We start from the raw sequence: 15,770 nt of genomic DNA, 5'->3' as shown, positions 1-15,770 counted from the left end.
GCAATGGGAGATATTTATCACAACTAGTCAGAAGGAAAAGGTAACTGGCTAAGGTGATCAGATTCCAGTCCTTGTTTTTCAGAGGCCATACTGAAAATGAAAACATTAACCTGGTTGGTATGGAGAACTTCTCGCTTTACTTTACACTAGTCTTGACAAATCTCTACCAATGTCTTTTTATGCAAACATAGAATTATTATTTCTGTAGCCTAATATTCATCACACACTATATATATATATATATATATATATATATATATATATATATATATATATGTGTGTGTGTGTGTGTGTGTGTGTGTGTGTGTGTAATACGAGTCCATGGACTGTCCATGGTCTTCAGGAAATCACTATTAGTGAATGGCCCAATTATTTCCAATAATCACCAGTAATAACAAGTAGTAAGAACTATGTAATAATCAATCTTATAAAAGAAAGGAAAATATTAAGTGTTTCCATTTCCTGTGACACATAAAACTTTTTCCTGGGATCCAAAGTGCAAGGATGTGATGTTTTTTTTTTTTTGTTTTTTTTTTTCATTTTCAGTTGCAGTAAAAGTTACTGCATTTCTGATAATTGTGAAATCCTAAATTTACATCGAGGTTCCCAATTTTTGGTTTAGATGAATATATTCTAGTACCATAACCTTACAGCACAATGACATAGTATTGCTTTTAAGCCTTTGACAGGTTGGCTGCTCTTGTAAAATGTCATTGTGCTAAACTAAATAAGAGAGACTGTCAATTCCTTCCTGTCGTAAATAAGGAAAATGTACTGTTCAGCACTGTCAACCCTTCATTCTTAAAACCTGTAGTCTTTTTAATATGACATTTATTATATGGCTAATGCTAATTGTTGAAAGTATGCAATTTCTTAAAACACCAAAAAAAAAAAAATGTTTTCTGTACACAAGTTGAAAATCATTATACAATGGGCACATTCATTAAGATTATCATTAGGAAGTTTTATAATATGGCATTACACGTTAGAAAAGTGTCATTAAACGTTGATACATCTTTATTAAATTGTAAATATGGCATATCTGCATTGATACTATACATGTTACACATTGGATTGATATTAGCATACTCCAAAAAATGTAAGTAATGCCACAGCAGATTTAAACATTTTGACCTACAGGGTTCTTGGGTTCTTTCAGTAAGTAGTGTATGTTAGGATGCAGCCGCATTCTTAAAGGAAACCTGTCACTAGGTCCAATCCAGGAAATGAACAGATTAAGATAGATAGATAGATAGATAGATAGATAGATAGATAGATAGATAGATAGGAGATAGATAGATAGATAGATAGATAGATAGATAGATAGATAGATAGATCTGTGTGGAAAAATTCTGTATAACTTATATTTTATAAATTAATACATTTGCTATAAAGTCTAAGACGCGGCTCTATGAGTGATTGATAGCTATGCCTTTATGCACATAGAGAGGAGGCTGTCAATCTCTAATAGGTTCGCCTCCTTGACCTTACAGCAAAGAAAGAGCTTAGACTTCAATGAATCAAAGACAAGATATACTGACTGTTTTCCCACAAAACTATATAAGAACCTCTTCAGTTCCTCCTGTTCTACAACATGCTGCCTGCTGACTCCAGTGCAGTTTCCCTGTGACAGGGTTCCTTAAAATATGCAATACAGCCACTTGTTATATACAATTCATTAGGTATTACTTTCTGGGTGTCTAGGCCTTATTCACATGTCTTGTATTTGTTCTCAATTCTGCCCATATGCAATACTTGCAGAATACAAAGCCAGTCTTATGTTATAAAGCTTTTTACATCTCTGACATTTTCCCAACAAAATGTTGCATGGGTTACCATATGACTCATCGTATTTCACAGCAAGAGAATTTTTTTCACTGCTTATAATAAGAAATATGGTGTGATGTGGTATATTTACAGAACTGTATAGATTGTGAGAGGTTATTATGATCTGGAACTAACATACAAGTGGGAATGAAACCTTTAGTTTATTGTTATTAAAAATACTATATGTTCCAGAAAAATATTTTATAAAAGAAAATTCCTTACTAGAAAGTAAAAGCAAGCATAGTGCAGATGGATTGGCTCAACACTGCCACATTTCCTTATAAATGACATATTTGCACTAGATTTTTGTGCTATTTGCACTCTATATGCAAGCAGTGTGGAGAAATGACATCTTATGCTAAGTTCGCACTAGCGACAGGTTATCAGTCATTCGGGTCCGCTGAGAGAACCAAACCGTAACAACAGCAGTTACACATGGAGATCGGCAGACCCCATGGCGGACCCCTCCGTGCAGGACTTTTTCCAACAGTGACTCAGATGTGGATGTTAAGCCAGGCTTAGGGTAAAAACATGAAGCACTTGAAGACGCACATGGTCTGTACTCTTCAAATTGCAGAAGAAAGTCAAAAGTCATTATTGTTATAACTATACAATTTACTTCTTAGTACTTAGTCATGAACTATGTAAATATGTACAGATAGTGTAATAGGAAAATAATTAGTTTGGTATTGTGACAGATTATCACATATTTAATACACAGTCATACAATTACATTATAGAATAACCACCATTGATGTTCTTGTTTTAATCACTCAGTTCCTTATTGTTGAGTGTGAGTCTGTCGTTGCCAACTGGTACAGTTACTTATTACCCGGTGTCAGATACCCGATCTACCTGGTTAGATATGAATGCCTGCCTTTTTTTCCAGTTTGTGTTTTTCCTTATACTGCCAATAGTGTCCAGATACAATCCTAGACTTTAATACTAAAGGATGTGTTCACCGTATCAACCTTTAAAAAAATGCTCAGAATTCTTTAAAATAAAATAAATAACACTAACCCTATCAATCCCTCACCAGTATCATTTCAATGCTACCTGGAACCCCCCTGGACTCGGCTAGGACTATATATTGACTGATATTCCCATTTTGCAATCAAAATCACCAAATCCTTCCTCTTGCCAGTGAATAGAGTCGCATTGTGACCCTTTGTGTGCCACAGTTGCATCTTTAAGCCAAAAATGTTTCAACCTTTTGGTGACTAGTTGTTGCGACTGCAGCTAATGGGATTCCATTCCAGGGCGACCTGGTGATCTTTGTTAGTACGATGGGAGTCACGGACAAAATTGCTGCGTAGAGCTAGCCTTAGTCTTAAGCCCAAAGCTGTCTCTGCTGATTTTCTCAAAAATATGCATATTTGATTTAGGTAAAAATCCAGTATACCCAATTCTTGTTTCCATTGACAACTGCCACTGGGGCAGATGAGAGGCATTATACAGATTAGACTCTCAGCAGAAAATGTAATGCACCGTACTGCAGCTGTTTCATTACTCTCAATATAGGACCACCCCTAATTATATTACTATGATTAAATCGGATTTTTTTTTATATTTTATTCAAGGTGAGGTCTCATTTGTACAATTGCTCCAATTATTGTTCTTCAGATGACAAAACAGCCAATTGTGTACAATACATGTGTGCTACAAATCTACAACTGGATTTTCATCATCTTATTCTTATAATAATAATAATAATAGTATTAATAATAATAAATGTGATGTATATAGCATATTCCATTGAACTTGAAAATCAGAAGGTACATGTACAAACAATTCAGGCAGATATAACTAAACAAATGAAATAATAGGAGTGAGGACCCTGCTCACAAGATCCTACAAGCTATGGAGAAACATGGATGGCAAAAAGTGTTTACTGATAGCAAAAACAATAGTCCAGAGTTTTTAATAATAAAAAAAAAAAAACATAGTATAGATAAAACTGCATTAGTCAGTCACTCCTTATCAGTGTATGCACAGATTACTGTTTAATGATGGTATCAGGTTCTGAGGAATAATGTAGAAGTCGGTCTTAACCCCTTCCCGACATGCGCCGTAATAGTACGGCGCGTGTCGGGTCTGTAACTATGGCGACCGCCCGGGAGCCGGGCGGCCGTCATAGCCGCCGGGTGTCTACTGCTTTAAGCAGTAGACAACCGGCTCTAATGCCTCTGATCGGTCCCCGGACCGATCGGAGGCATTAACCCCTCTGGCGCTGCTGTCAAAGGCGCCGGAGGCGCCATTTTCCCCGGCGGCGCATGGGCGCCGCCATTTTGGCAAGGATCGCCGGCTCCTGGAGCATGCTCCAGGGCCGACATCATGTTGCAGTGACAGCCGGGAGCCTTGTTAAAGGTTCCCAGCCGGTCTGCAAATTCTCTCTTTTGCAGGCTGGTGTATACAGCCTGCAAAAGAGATGATGCTTTTTTGCAATGCATTGCAATGCATTAGCATTGTAATGCATTGCATTAGTGATCAGACCCCCTGGGGTTCAACACCCCTAGGGGGTCTAATAAATGCAAAAAAAATAAATAAAAAAAAAGTAAAAAAAAATATAAAATAATATAAAAAGTATTAAAAGTTCAAATCACCCCCCTTTCCCTAGAACAAATATAAAAGTAGTTAAAAACTGTGAAACATATACATGTTAGGTATCCCCGCGTCCGAAATCGCCCGCTCTACAAATCTATAAAAATATTTTTCCTGTTCGGTAAACGCCGTAGCAGGAAAAATAGTCAAAAGTGCCAAACCGCCGTTTTTTCACTGTTTTAATTCTGATAAAAATTTGAATAAAAAGTGATCAAAGCAATAACATTTCCCGAAAATGGTAGAACTAAAAAGTACACCCGGCCCCGCAAAAAAAGACGCCCTATGCATCCCCGTACACCTATGTATAAAAAAGTTACGGCCGTCAGAATATGGCGACTTTTAGAAAAAAAAAATTTTAACACTGTTTTGGAATTTTTTTTAGGGGTCAAAATGTAAATAAAACCATATAAATTTGGTATCCCTGGAACCGTACCGAAACACAGAATATAAGGGACATGTCATTTTGGCTGCACAGTGAACGCCGTAAAACCAAAGCCCGTAAGAAAGTCGCAGAAATGCATTTTTTCTTCAAATCCACCCCATTCTGAATTTTTTTCCTGCTTCCCAGTACATTATATAGAATAATTAATGGTGGTATCATGAAGAAAAATTTGTCCCGCAAAAATTAAGACCTCATATGACTCTGGGAGCGGAGAAATAAAAAAGTTATGGGGTTTAGAAGGAGGGGAGTCAAAAACGAAAAACGAAAATCAAAAAATGCCATCGGCGGGAAGGGGTTAAAAGAAAAGTACCGTAGTTACATTAGTAAATCTGATAGGCCTGCTATCATAGTGATTTTACCATAAACTGTAGTTTTTGGCATAAGCAATCCAATGATCACATGTTCAAACCTTGTGGGGGCTAAAAATAAAAGTTAAAACATTTAAAAGAAAACGTATTTAAAAATAGCAATTCATACATTATCCAAAGAGGTATCAATAAAAGTATATTCTGCCAAACATAAAAGCCCTAACACAGTTCCATAGGGGAAGTTATAAAACATTTACAGGTGTCAAATATGGCAATGTCAAGAATTTTTAAAAGTATCCTATAAAAACTATATAAATTTGTGAGTTAAAATCATACTACCCACATAGAATAAGGATAATGTAATTTTTATAAAACACAATAAAATGTCGTAAAACTAAATCCATTTTTTTTTTCAGCTTTCCAACACATAATGTGAATTATTAAATGGTTAGATTAGAAAGAACAACCGAAGGGGAAAAAAGTACATCTTTATGAAGGCAGGGAATAGTAATCGAAAATGCAAAAAGTACGAAATGGCCATGTTAAAATAAACTGGTTATTACAATAGATTAGATTATCATTAGTAGAATAGTAAACTGGTTATTAGAATAGATTAGATTATCATTAGTAGAATAGTAAGCTGGTTATTAGAATAGTTTTAGGTTAGTAATAGAATAGTAAGTTGGTTATTAGTAAAAGACATTCAGCAAACCAATTAATGGCCAGTATATTATCCAGACAAAACTAGCAAGTCTAACACAGTAATGTCCCATAAACTTGCCCTAAAGGAACATAATCCCCTTTTGCTTATAGCTGTTAATTTTACATCACACATATGGATAGTGTCGCCATAAAATCTACTATCATTTCAGGTACTGGCATATGGGGAGGGGTTTCTAAACTCTCTGTTCTATCATTAGGACATTATATACAAGTGTGCCATCATTATTCACAAACATAATACATTTTCTAGGTCTGTTTTACACTAGTATTAGTATAGAATACATAGGTAGTATGACGGACAGTGTCTTTGCTGGCATTTTGGGTGCCTTTTATATGCCTAATATTTTTATTATATATGCATTTACTGTATCAATCTGATCCACAACAGCCATGCCACAGGTGTATATGACTGTTTTTTCTATGACACAATTAAACCTACATTTCTCTGACATAAATAACAGTTATTACATATATCTATTTATCAGACATTAAACTATGGTTGCCTTTTGAATGCATCTCTTCCTGATTTTTCCATAATGTAATAACTTCAGACAAGTTTGATGAATGAGGTCCATTAGTCCTTTTGTATGAATACTGGTGTCAGCACTTTGCCTGGATCAGTCAGTCAGTATGGGATCATAACCAATAGGCTGTTAGCCAGCACTACACGGAACTGTGTGACTTATACTATAAGGAAGCCATAGATGTTTGCAGTTAGTGTACTAACCATCCACCCACCACATGAATAATAAGTGGACGTCTATCAAACTTCTGCACATGTGCAACTACCCTTTATATACCATAATGGCTTGTCTGTATTTTGCCGGGGACTGATGTTTTGACCTGCTCTTGTATCTGTACTTAAGGCCATTTTCAGTGATATGTTGGACATTTGTTAGCCTTTTCAACAATTTGCTTCTGAATTACCACGTACAGTATACATTAGAAGAAGTATACATTATATATACATTATATATAGAAGAAGAGTCATGTAACAAAAAAATTGCCTAGTTTCTGAAAAAGAGAACTAACCCTTGGAGAAGCACCATCATGAGGGACCATAAAAGTGATATGGAATTAGAGTATAATATGCACAATAATGCTGAATGAATGAAAGATCTAGATAAATTCATTTGATTCAATGGGGGGGTCACAGGGTTGGATCGAAGGCACCGTTCTTGATAAATTCTTACTGCCATGAAATTTACAGTCCATTATAGGTGCATATGCCACACTATACAAGGCCTTTGTCCATACATTTACAGATGGCAGTTTGAATGAGATATTTAAAACTAGCACTTCCTATATCTAGCATATATGAAAATAAAAGTACAACCAGACCTACAGTATGTTATACCGCAGACATGTTCCATACTAAAGCACATTACTGCTCTTACATGCCAGTGTCCTTACATATACAATGAAAAGTCAACTGCTTGAATTTACAATGTACTTGAAGTTTTCTTATATTCTTAACAAGCAACATTATGAAAGAAAGCCTATGAAATCTGGAGAACCAATAAAAAGCCAGCAGCCCCTTCCCATTACAATAACTTCCTTTTATTTGCATTTTTTTTATTTATGTTACTTAACTTTTTTCTATTTTATTTCTTTACTATTCTCAAGTGATTGTTGCTTGGTAACAGACAGATGCAGAACATTGCGTTTTTTTATCATGGTTGTCAGGAGTAAGGGCTCTTCATTTCATTCTATAACACTTAAAAATACTGCAATTTAATCAATGTGAAATTTTTCAATTTTTCTGTCCAGCTGTCAATGATAGATTTGAGATACATAAGGTTAAAGTTAATTTGCAGAGATGTAGAATTATTAACAAAAATAAGATAGCAGAACCATTTCATTCAAATGCATCTTCTTCACTTTATGGTCAGTTTGACCAAAATTTAAGCACATCTGTCACTAAATTTTGCTTTTGTGTACCGGATCTCAATTTTTCATGTTAGTTTCATGATAAAATTGCATGTTGGCAACACCGACTTATATGAAATGACTTGTACGCCAATTCAGTTTTTCCAAACTCCTTAGTAGAATTCAGAGTTCATTACCATGTATATTTATTTTATGACTTGTCTTACTTACCTCTACCCTAACCTTTATAGTTTTGTGTCATTTTACTTAAATTATAACTTTTCCCAGTCCAAACCCCCCCCCCCCCGTAAATAGAAAGTAGGGAGGTGGGAGTTTGCGTGCTGTATACGCTCCCATTGATTTAAATGGGAGTTAGGATCATATACGCCGCGTTATTTTGCAGCCGTGATTTTGCGGCCGCAAAATAACGCGGCGTATATGAGACTAACTCCCATTGAAATCAATGGAAGCGTATACAGCGCGCAAACTCTCACACGCCGTATACGTGCCACATCACGCGTCACGTTACTCCATGTGAACGCACCCTATCTGTGGGCATCTATGAGCTGATTGGTCAAGGCAACCAACATAGCTCTCTAACTCTACATCAGACAGAGCCCGCCTATTGCGCACAGATATAGAGAGAAACTATAGATTCACAGGAAGGACACTGAGAAGTGGAAAAGAAAAAGTATGCAGATTTCACACAATGTGACTGCACGACATCTACAGCTCACCTAATCTAATATTTTTTTAATTTCAGGTGCTCTTTTTATTAATTGAAGAAAGTACTAAAGTCAAATGTCCTCTGAATTTACATTGTTTCATACATAAAGTTACTTTAGAATCAATATCTTTTCCTAGTATGAGATTTACATATATACAGTATACATTGACTACTATGCTTTTATTTTTAATTAACCTGTGCCAATTATACCCTCACCCTTCACTAAACTCTGTACAGGAGCAACTTGCATATATTTTTTTAATTCTGTATTCTATCATGTCTATATCTTCATATTGCAGTCACTTGCTACATATGTATGATGGCAACACTAGGGGAATGATGGTATATTACAAGCAACAAATTCTGCATCTAAACACAAATGGCTGGGTCATTTTCTACTAATGTTTTATTGCTGTCATTTTACCCAGGTTGAGTTTACGAATAAGATGTATATGGCTTTATAACTTGTTTTTACACACTGATGTTTTTATGTTTGCTGTTTTTCATTTTCATGTGCCATGTTGTTCTTAGTTTTACATTATGTATCCATGTTATGTAATACAGATTATTGTAGATTGTAAATATTGTAAAATATATTTATAATACTGCCTGTAAATAAAGATTGCTTTCTGGTCTCTGATATTTTATTGAACTAAGTTCATTTATGTACTTATGTTGTTTGAGCACCTTGCGACTCATGTGCAAGACATGAATTAAAGCACTAAGGCTAGATTCACACAGGTATGTATGATGGGTTTACTGGCCTGACCTTCATGCAGAGAGCGGGAATCCTAGAAATTAGTTATCTATGGTTCTAGGAGTCCCTGTCTCCCAGTGACATACCGTCCCATACTGCAATTGGTCAGTGTGGTAAATTGAGCCAACAAATGGACCAAGTTTAATGGGCGAAACTCAGTTATGTGACTATAGCCTAACCATCAATCTAGATTCACACAACTGAGTTTCACCCATGAAACTCGGTCTGTGTGTTCACCAGATATGCCTGAAGAGTGGTGTTGGTTCTGTAACTAAAATGCACCATATTTTCTAATCTCATACAACATCCTAAGGATGACCCAGTATGAGATAAACAGAAGATAGTGATGCCTTAGTATCACTATACAAATACAGAAGACAGGCAGTGAAATTAATAGACGTTCATACTGATAACTACTCAGCGGAAACACCAAAATAATATACACAAGAGACAAGTTAGGAAATCTTGAAATATTCAGTTGTAACACCAAAGTTCTTATGGGATGAGCTTCCAACACTGATTATCTCAGGAGAGAACCCATGGCTGTTTCACAAATGTAAACAGCAAACATAAGCAAAAGGAAATTGGTTCTCAGGCAGTCATAGAAGATAACATAAGAATTTGTGTCAGGGACTAAGAAAACTCCTTAAGGAGAGTGCACCATTGCAGGCGTATGGAGACTTACAAGTGATTTACAGAATTCTGGGGAATATGCAATCCCCCAATGGAGCGAAAATGGCTTGTAAGTTTCCATACACCTGCAAAGGTGCTCTCTCCTTAAGGAGTTTTCTTAGTCCCTGATCCTGGTCTATAGTCTCTCACCCAGCCAGACTAGTTTCCCTATACTGTGCAGATGAGATCCAACCAGATCAAAAAAGCGCTGTCCACAGCTGGGACTCTGTTCCTTTTGGAATAGATATACTAGTTTGGCAATAATCCTGCATAACCGTATTAGGCTGTCTGAAAAAGACATGTCTAATGTTTAAGGGGGCTGTCCTAGAGGCAACGGGCAGAGGCATTGTTTTCCTAATTACATCCTATGAAACAGATTTGCATATTCATAAGAATTTGTGTAATTAAAGAATAGCTGAAAGCACTATATACAGTGTGAGTGAGAAGGAGAAGAGAAAGTGGAGAGGGGCGCTTCTCACTCCCCCAAGTCGTGCGTCCTTCAGACCCTTCTTTAGTTACATCTATTGTGTCATCTTGTGTAGAGATGAGCGAACAGTAAAATGTTCGAGGTTCAATATTCGTTTCGAGTAGCCCCTCAATATTCGACTACTCAAATCGAATATCGAATGCTATTGTAGTCTATGGGGGGAAAATTCTCGTTTCAGGGGTAGGCAACGTTCGATCAAATTATACTTACCAAGTCCATGAGTGAGGGTCGGGCTGGATCCTCCGAGCAGTCTTCTCCTTGCAGCGTCCCCGCGGCGTCTTCCGGCTCTTCATTCACTCTGCCAGGCATCGGGCCTGAGCAGAGCCGACTACAAGCGGACATGCGCAGTCGGCTCTGCCCAGGCCCGATGCCTGGCAGAGTGAATGAAGAGCCGGAAGACGCCACGGGGAAGCTGCACGGAGAAGACTTCTAAAGGTAGGAGAAGAACCAGTGTTGATTGGCTGACTGTATAGCATTCGGCCAATCAATGCTGGTTCTGCATCGAACTTTTACATTCGAATAGCGAGTGGTACTCGATCGTGTACGAGTATTTCGAATACCGTAGTATTCGATCAAATACCTACTCGATCGAGTACTACTCGCTCATCTCTAATCTTGTGTAAAAACCTGAGTGTCAGTTTCCCTCTTTATGACGTTTTGATGTTGACATCTTTAAGATGAGATTTTACTACAATTTATGTACATATGAATATATTTCAGCATTGCTGAGTTGATATACTGTATGTACAGTAATCTATAGCTCATACCATTTATCTTTGTCACAATTTTATGTAATATAATTAAGGTGAACTTTGCAAACAAGTCTGGCCTTTCTTGAACACAGTATAGTAATGGACCCTGCTGAGATTTACTGAGAGGATTCACAATTCTTAAACACATTGCACAAAAGCTTTCACCCTTAACTGAAGAGCCAATGGTTCACTTTGTGGGTAAAGGGGCACATGTTTGTTTACCTACTTTAGAAATTCTCTAATACCGTCTCTCAACTCGTGTGCTCCAGTACTTCTAACAGGTCACGTTTTCAGGACTTTCTTAGCTTTGCACAGAAGATGTAATTATTTTACTGCATAAGGCATTGCCACAAACATTCTTACTTTGATATATCCTTAAAGACTCATTTCATTTATTGTTGAATATCATTTAAGGGTTGTTTGGGATATTTTTGTACTGCATTTACTTATGTTGATTGCTAAACAGCAGGGACAGAGAAACAGTTCTGTTCAGCAATCAGCACATATAGCATGTGATAGGCCTGGATCAGCTAAAGAAATGTTAGATTAAATGTAAAAATCACATGATAAAAATGTATCCACAGTAGAGAGATCAGAAAAAGGTAGAGAGCTTCAACAAATGTTAATTTTTCATGCTAACCCTTTGGAGGATAAGGTTGATAAAACAATTCACCTTATATTTAATTGTACCAGTTTCTGCATCAGTTTACCACCTCTATTACCAAGGCGTAGCTGATCAATTGCCCTCACCTTAATATTCAGTGTGTCAAATCGATGAAAGTATCTGTAGTGCCTTGCAATTGATTTCATGTGTAGCATAAGTTGATAGAGACAGAAAATACCATGCTGGTTATCCCTGTATGGGAACAAATGTCAGATCAACATTACGTTGGTGGAGTGACAATTTATAAGATTTCAAGAAAAATTTGAGACACTGACAGCATGTCTGGTCTACCGTCTAAAAAAATGCTAGAATATCTTTTGGAACTGAAAGAATTCTATGAGAACAGCACTTAGGAGCCAAAGGGGAATTTATCCCTGTATGGGAGCACATGTGACACCAAGGAATTAAACTGTACATAATTTCAAGACAAAATTTGGACACACTAACAGCTTGTTTGTCCTGCCAGATTAAACATTTTGAATAAATGGAATGGATTCTGATGACCATTGGAATAGCACTTGGGAGCCAGAAAAGAACCTGGTTTATCCTGCCAGTTATCCCTATATAGGAGTAAAAGAAGCACTAAAGTGTGACAATTTGCAGAATGTTAAGAAGAAAGTGTGGCACATCATCAGTAATAAAGAATTGAGTTTAGAAAAAAGCTACCAAAATGACCCTTTTTTGGATCACATGAGTCACCAAGTAGTGCCAATTTACAGAATGTCAAGTACAAATTATGGCACACCATCACTGTATTTAGAATGACAGCTGGAAAAGCCGGACTATCTTCCAAAAGTGTTCATGATGAGGTAGAAGTTGTTGTTCTTCCTCTCATAGTTCTTGTGGCATGAGGCATGAAATGGTCTGTTTCAATTTTCAATTTTATTTTGCTAAATTAACTGGTGAAGTCATTTCATGTGAGTACGGAGAGTGTTATTTCTCACACGTGTGCCTGGAAACCCTTGGCTAATTTTCTGCTTGCAGATCTTGCACCTTGCCATGCATTTGTCATTTTGTAATGTGCAAAAAAATTCACACACTAGAGTTGTCCGCATGTAGCTTCTGCCACCAATACCAGAACTAGTGGTAACAAGTCTGCCAGTGCCACCACCATCCGATTATGCCTTTGTCCTACCCTAAGCAGGTTTTTTTGGATTTTGTGGCTGCGCAGATCTAATTCTTACTATAGCAACTGCCACCACTCTCTTCCTCTCACTGAGCAATTAACAGGTCTTATCTGCAATAGAAACGTCATCTGATTCAGTAATATCATCTTTCCCTCTTGCAATGGGACTCTTCTATTTTCTTATAATTCCTATCAGATTTCTTCCTAGCCTCCCTACCAGCACCACTAGCAGTAGCATTCTCCTTGCCACTACAACCGCCACCAACATTCATGAGTTCCACCTCTACCTCCTCTACATTGTTTGTTCTCATCCAACTTGTCAAGAAAAGGAAGTCTTAGGCTATGAGGAATATCTCTCAGCACATGTTACTTAATTTCTAGAGAATGGCATCTGTGTCAGTGAAAATAAGAAAGAAGACATGGTTGACAGTACTGAAAGATAGCATGGTAAATTATATGTTACAACAGAGGAGGTGGATCACATAGAGCTCTAACTTATCATTTGTGTTTCACTGCTTTTAAAAATGTCTTTATTCTCAGAAAGTACAACAACACTGTGACTACTGGTGGGACTATCAAGACAAGTAGTTGCTCTTGCCACCCACTTTCTTACTGTTACTACTTGCCCAAGTGTTTCCTCTATTCATCCTTTTGCAGTCTCCGCCCTGTTTTTTCCAGTCATTTTAGTGTACACTGCTTAATTAAACAGTGATTGGCAACAATTATGATACTGTGAATATGTTTTGTTTTTTTTTGTTTTTTATCAGTACAAGAGTAGTGGTTTGTATGTATTATAACCCCCCCCCCAAAAAAAAAAAAACAAAAAAAAAAAAAAACACCTAAACAGAGATTTTTGAAGAAATATGATAATAGAAAAGATCAATTAACTCCTTTCAGGCATCCGACATACCATTACATGTATTATACAGCAGAGACCAGGTGCTAATGGCCACAATAAGTGCCTGCACTGATAGGAGGCATTAAGGCCCCCCGTGCCTTGGTCAAATCTGAACAAGACACCATTTTCTCTGGAATTGCGCAGAACAAGATCTGGGCCCAGAGTTGCATTGTAATAACAGCCAGAAGCCTATTGAAGGCTCCCAGGCTTGTCAGGTATTCATTTGCATGACAGGTTTCTTTACGCAACCTGTCATACAAATGACAGTATTTTGCTATGTATTAGCATTATAAAGCATTGTATTAGTGATCAGACCCAATAGGGTTCAAAAGGTGTTCTAATAACTAAACTCTAAAAATATAAAATAAATTAAAAGAATTAAATTCAAATAACCCCCTTTCCTTAGAGTACATATAAAAAGAGAAAGTTACACTAAAACACATACACATTAGGTATCCCTGATTCTGAAAAAGCCTGGTCTACAAACTTATAAAAATATTTTTCCCGTACAGTGAACGCCATAGCGGGGGTGGGGTGGAATCAAAAGTGCCAAACTGCTGGGTTTTTTTCTGTTTCACCTCTGATAAAAATTTTAACAAAAAGTGATCAATGCAATAGACATTCCCAAAAATGTTACAACTAAAAAGTAGACCTGGCGCTGCAAAAAAAAAAAAAAAGTTGCTATGCATCCCCATACAAGGAAATATAAAAAAGTTATGGGTGTTAGCATATGGTGACTTTAACCCTTTCCCGACATCGGCCGTACTAGTACGGCGCATGTCGGGTGTTTAACTATGGCAGCCTCCCGGAAGTCAGGTGGCCTCCATAGCCACCGGGACCCCGGACCGATCAGAGGCATTAACCCCTCCAGCGCCTCGGTCAAAGCTCCAGGGCCGACATCACATTTCCATGACAGTCGGGAGCCTTGTAGAGGCTCCCCGGCCAGTCTGCAGTCTCTTTCTTTTGCAGGCTGGTCTATGCAGCCTGCAAAAGAAATGATTATTTTTTGTAATGCATTAGCATTGTAATGCATTGCATTAGTGATCAGACCCCTGGGGTTAAAGACCCCCCTAGGGGGTCTAATAAATGAAAAAAAAAAAAAAAAAAGTATTAAAAATTCTAATTACCCCCTTTCCCTAGAACGCATATAAAAGTAGTTGAATACTGGGAAACACATACATGTTAGGTATCCCTGTGTCCTAAATCGCCCGCTATACAAATCTATAAAAATATTTTTCCTGTTCGGTAAACGCCTTAGCGGGCAAAATAGTCATAAGTGCCAAACCGCCGTTTTTTCACTGATTTGATTCGGATAAAAATTTTAATAAAAAGTGATCAAAGCAATAGCATTTCCCGAAAATGGTAGAACTAAAAAGTACACCCAGCCCCGCAAAAAAAAGATGCCCTATGCATCCCCGTACAATGATGTATAAAAAAGTTACGGCTGTCAGAATATGGCGACTTTTAGAAAAAAAAAATTTTTAACACAGCTTTGGATTTTTTTTAAGGGGTTAAAATGTAAATAAAACCATATACTGTATATTTGGTATTTCCGGAATCGTACCGAAACACAGAATACAGGGGACATGTCATTTTGGCTGCACAGTGAATGCTGTAAAACCGAAGCCCATAAGAAAGTCGCAGAAATGCATTTTTTCTTCAAATCCACCCCATTCTGATTTTTATTTCCAGCTTCCCAGTACATTATACAGAATAATTAATGCATCATGAAGAAAAAATTTTCCCGCAAAGATTAAGACCTCATATGGCTCTTGGAGCTGAGAAATAAAAAAGTTATGGGGTTTAGAAGGAGGGGAGTCAAAAACAAAAATCAAAAAATGCCATCGGTGGGAATTCTGAATTCTTTTCAGCTCACCAGTACATTGTACAGGATAATAATATGTACCATTATGAAAA

At 37.1% G+C, this 15,770-nt stretch overlaps 1 long non-coding RNA gene across 1 annotated transcript in view; it reads right to left on the bottom strand.

Moving 5' to 3' along the window:
- Window positions 1-15,770, bottom strand: part of LOC142203938 (uncharacterized) — a 1,061,686-nt gene that overhangs the window by 805,429 nt on the left and 240,487 nt on the right. The gene's annotated exons all lie outside the window — the stretch shown is intronic.

This window comes from Leptodactylus fuscus, chromosome 1 (genome assembly GCF_031893055.1).
Source record: "Leptodactylus fuscus isolate aLepFus1 chromosome 1, aLepFus1.hap2, whole genome shotgun sequence".
Lineage (NCBI taxonomy): Eukaryota > Metazoa > Chordata > Amphibia > Anura > Leptodactylidae > Leptodactylus > Leptodactylus fuscus.
Note: the sequence above shows the minus strand (reverse complement) of the source record. Positions and strands in the feature narration are given on the sequence as shown.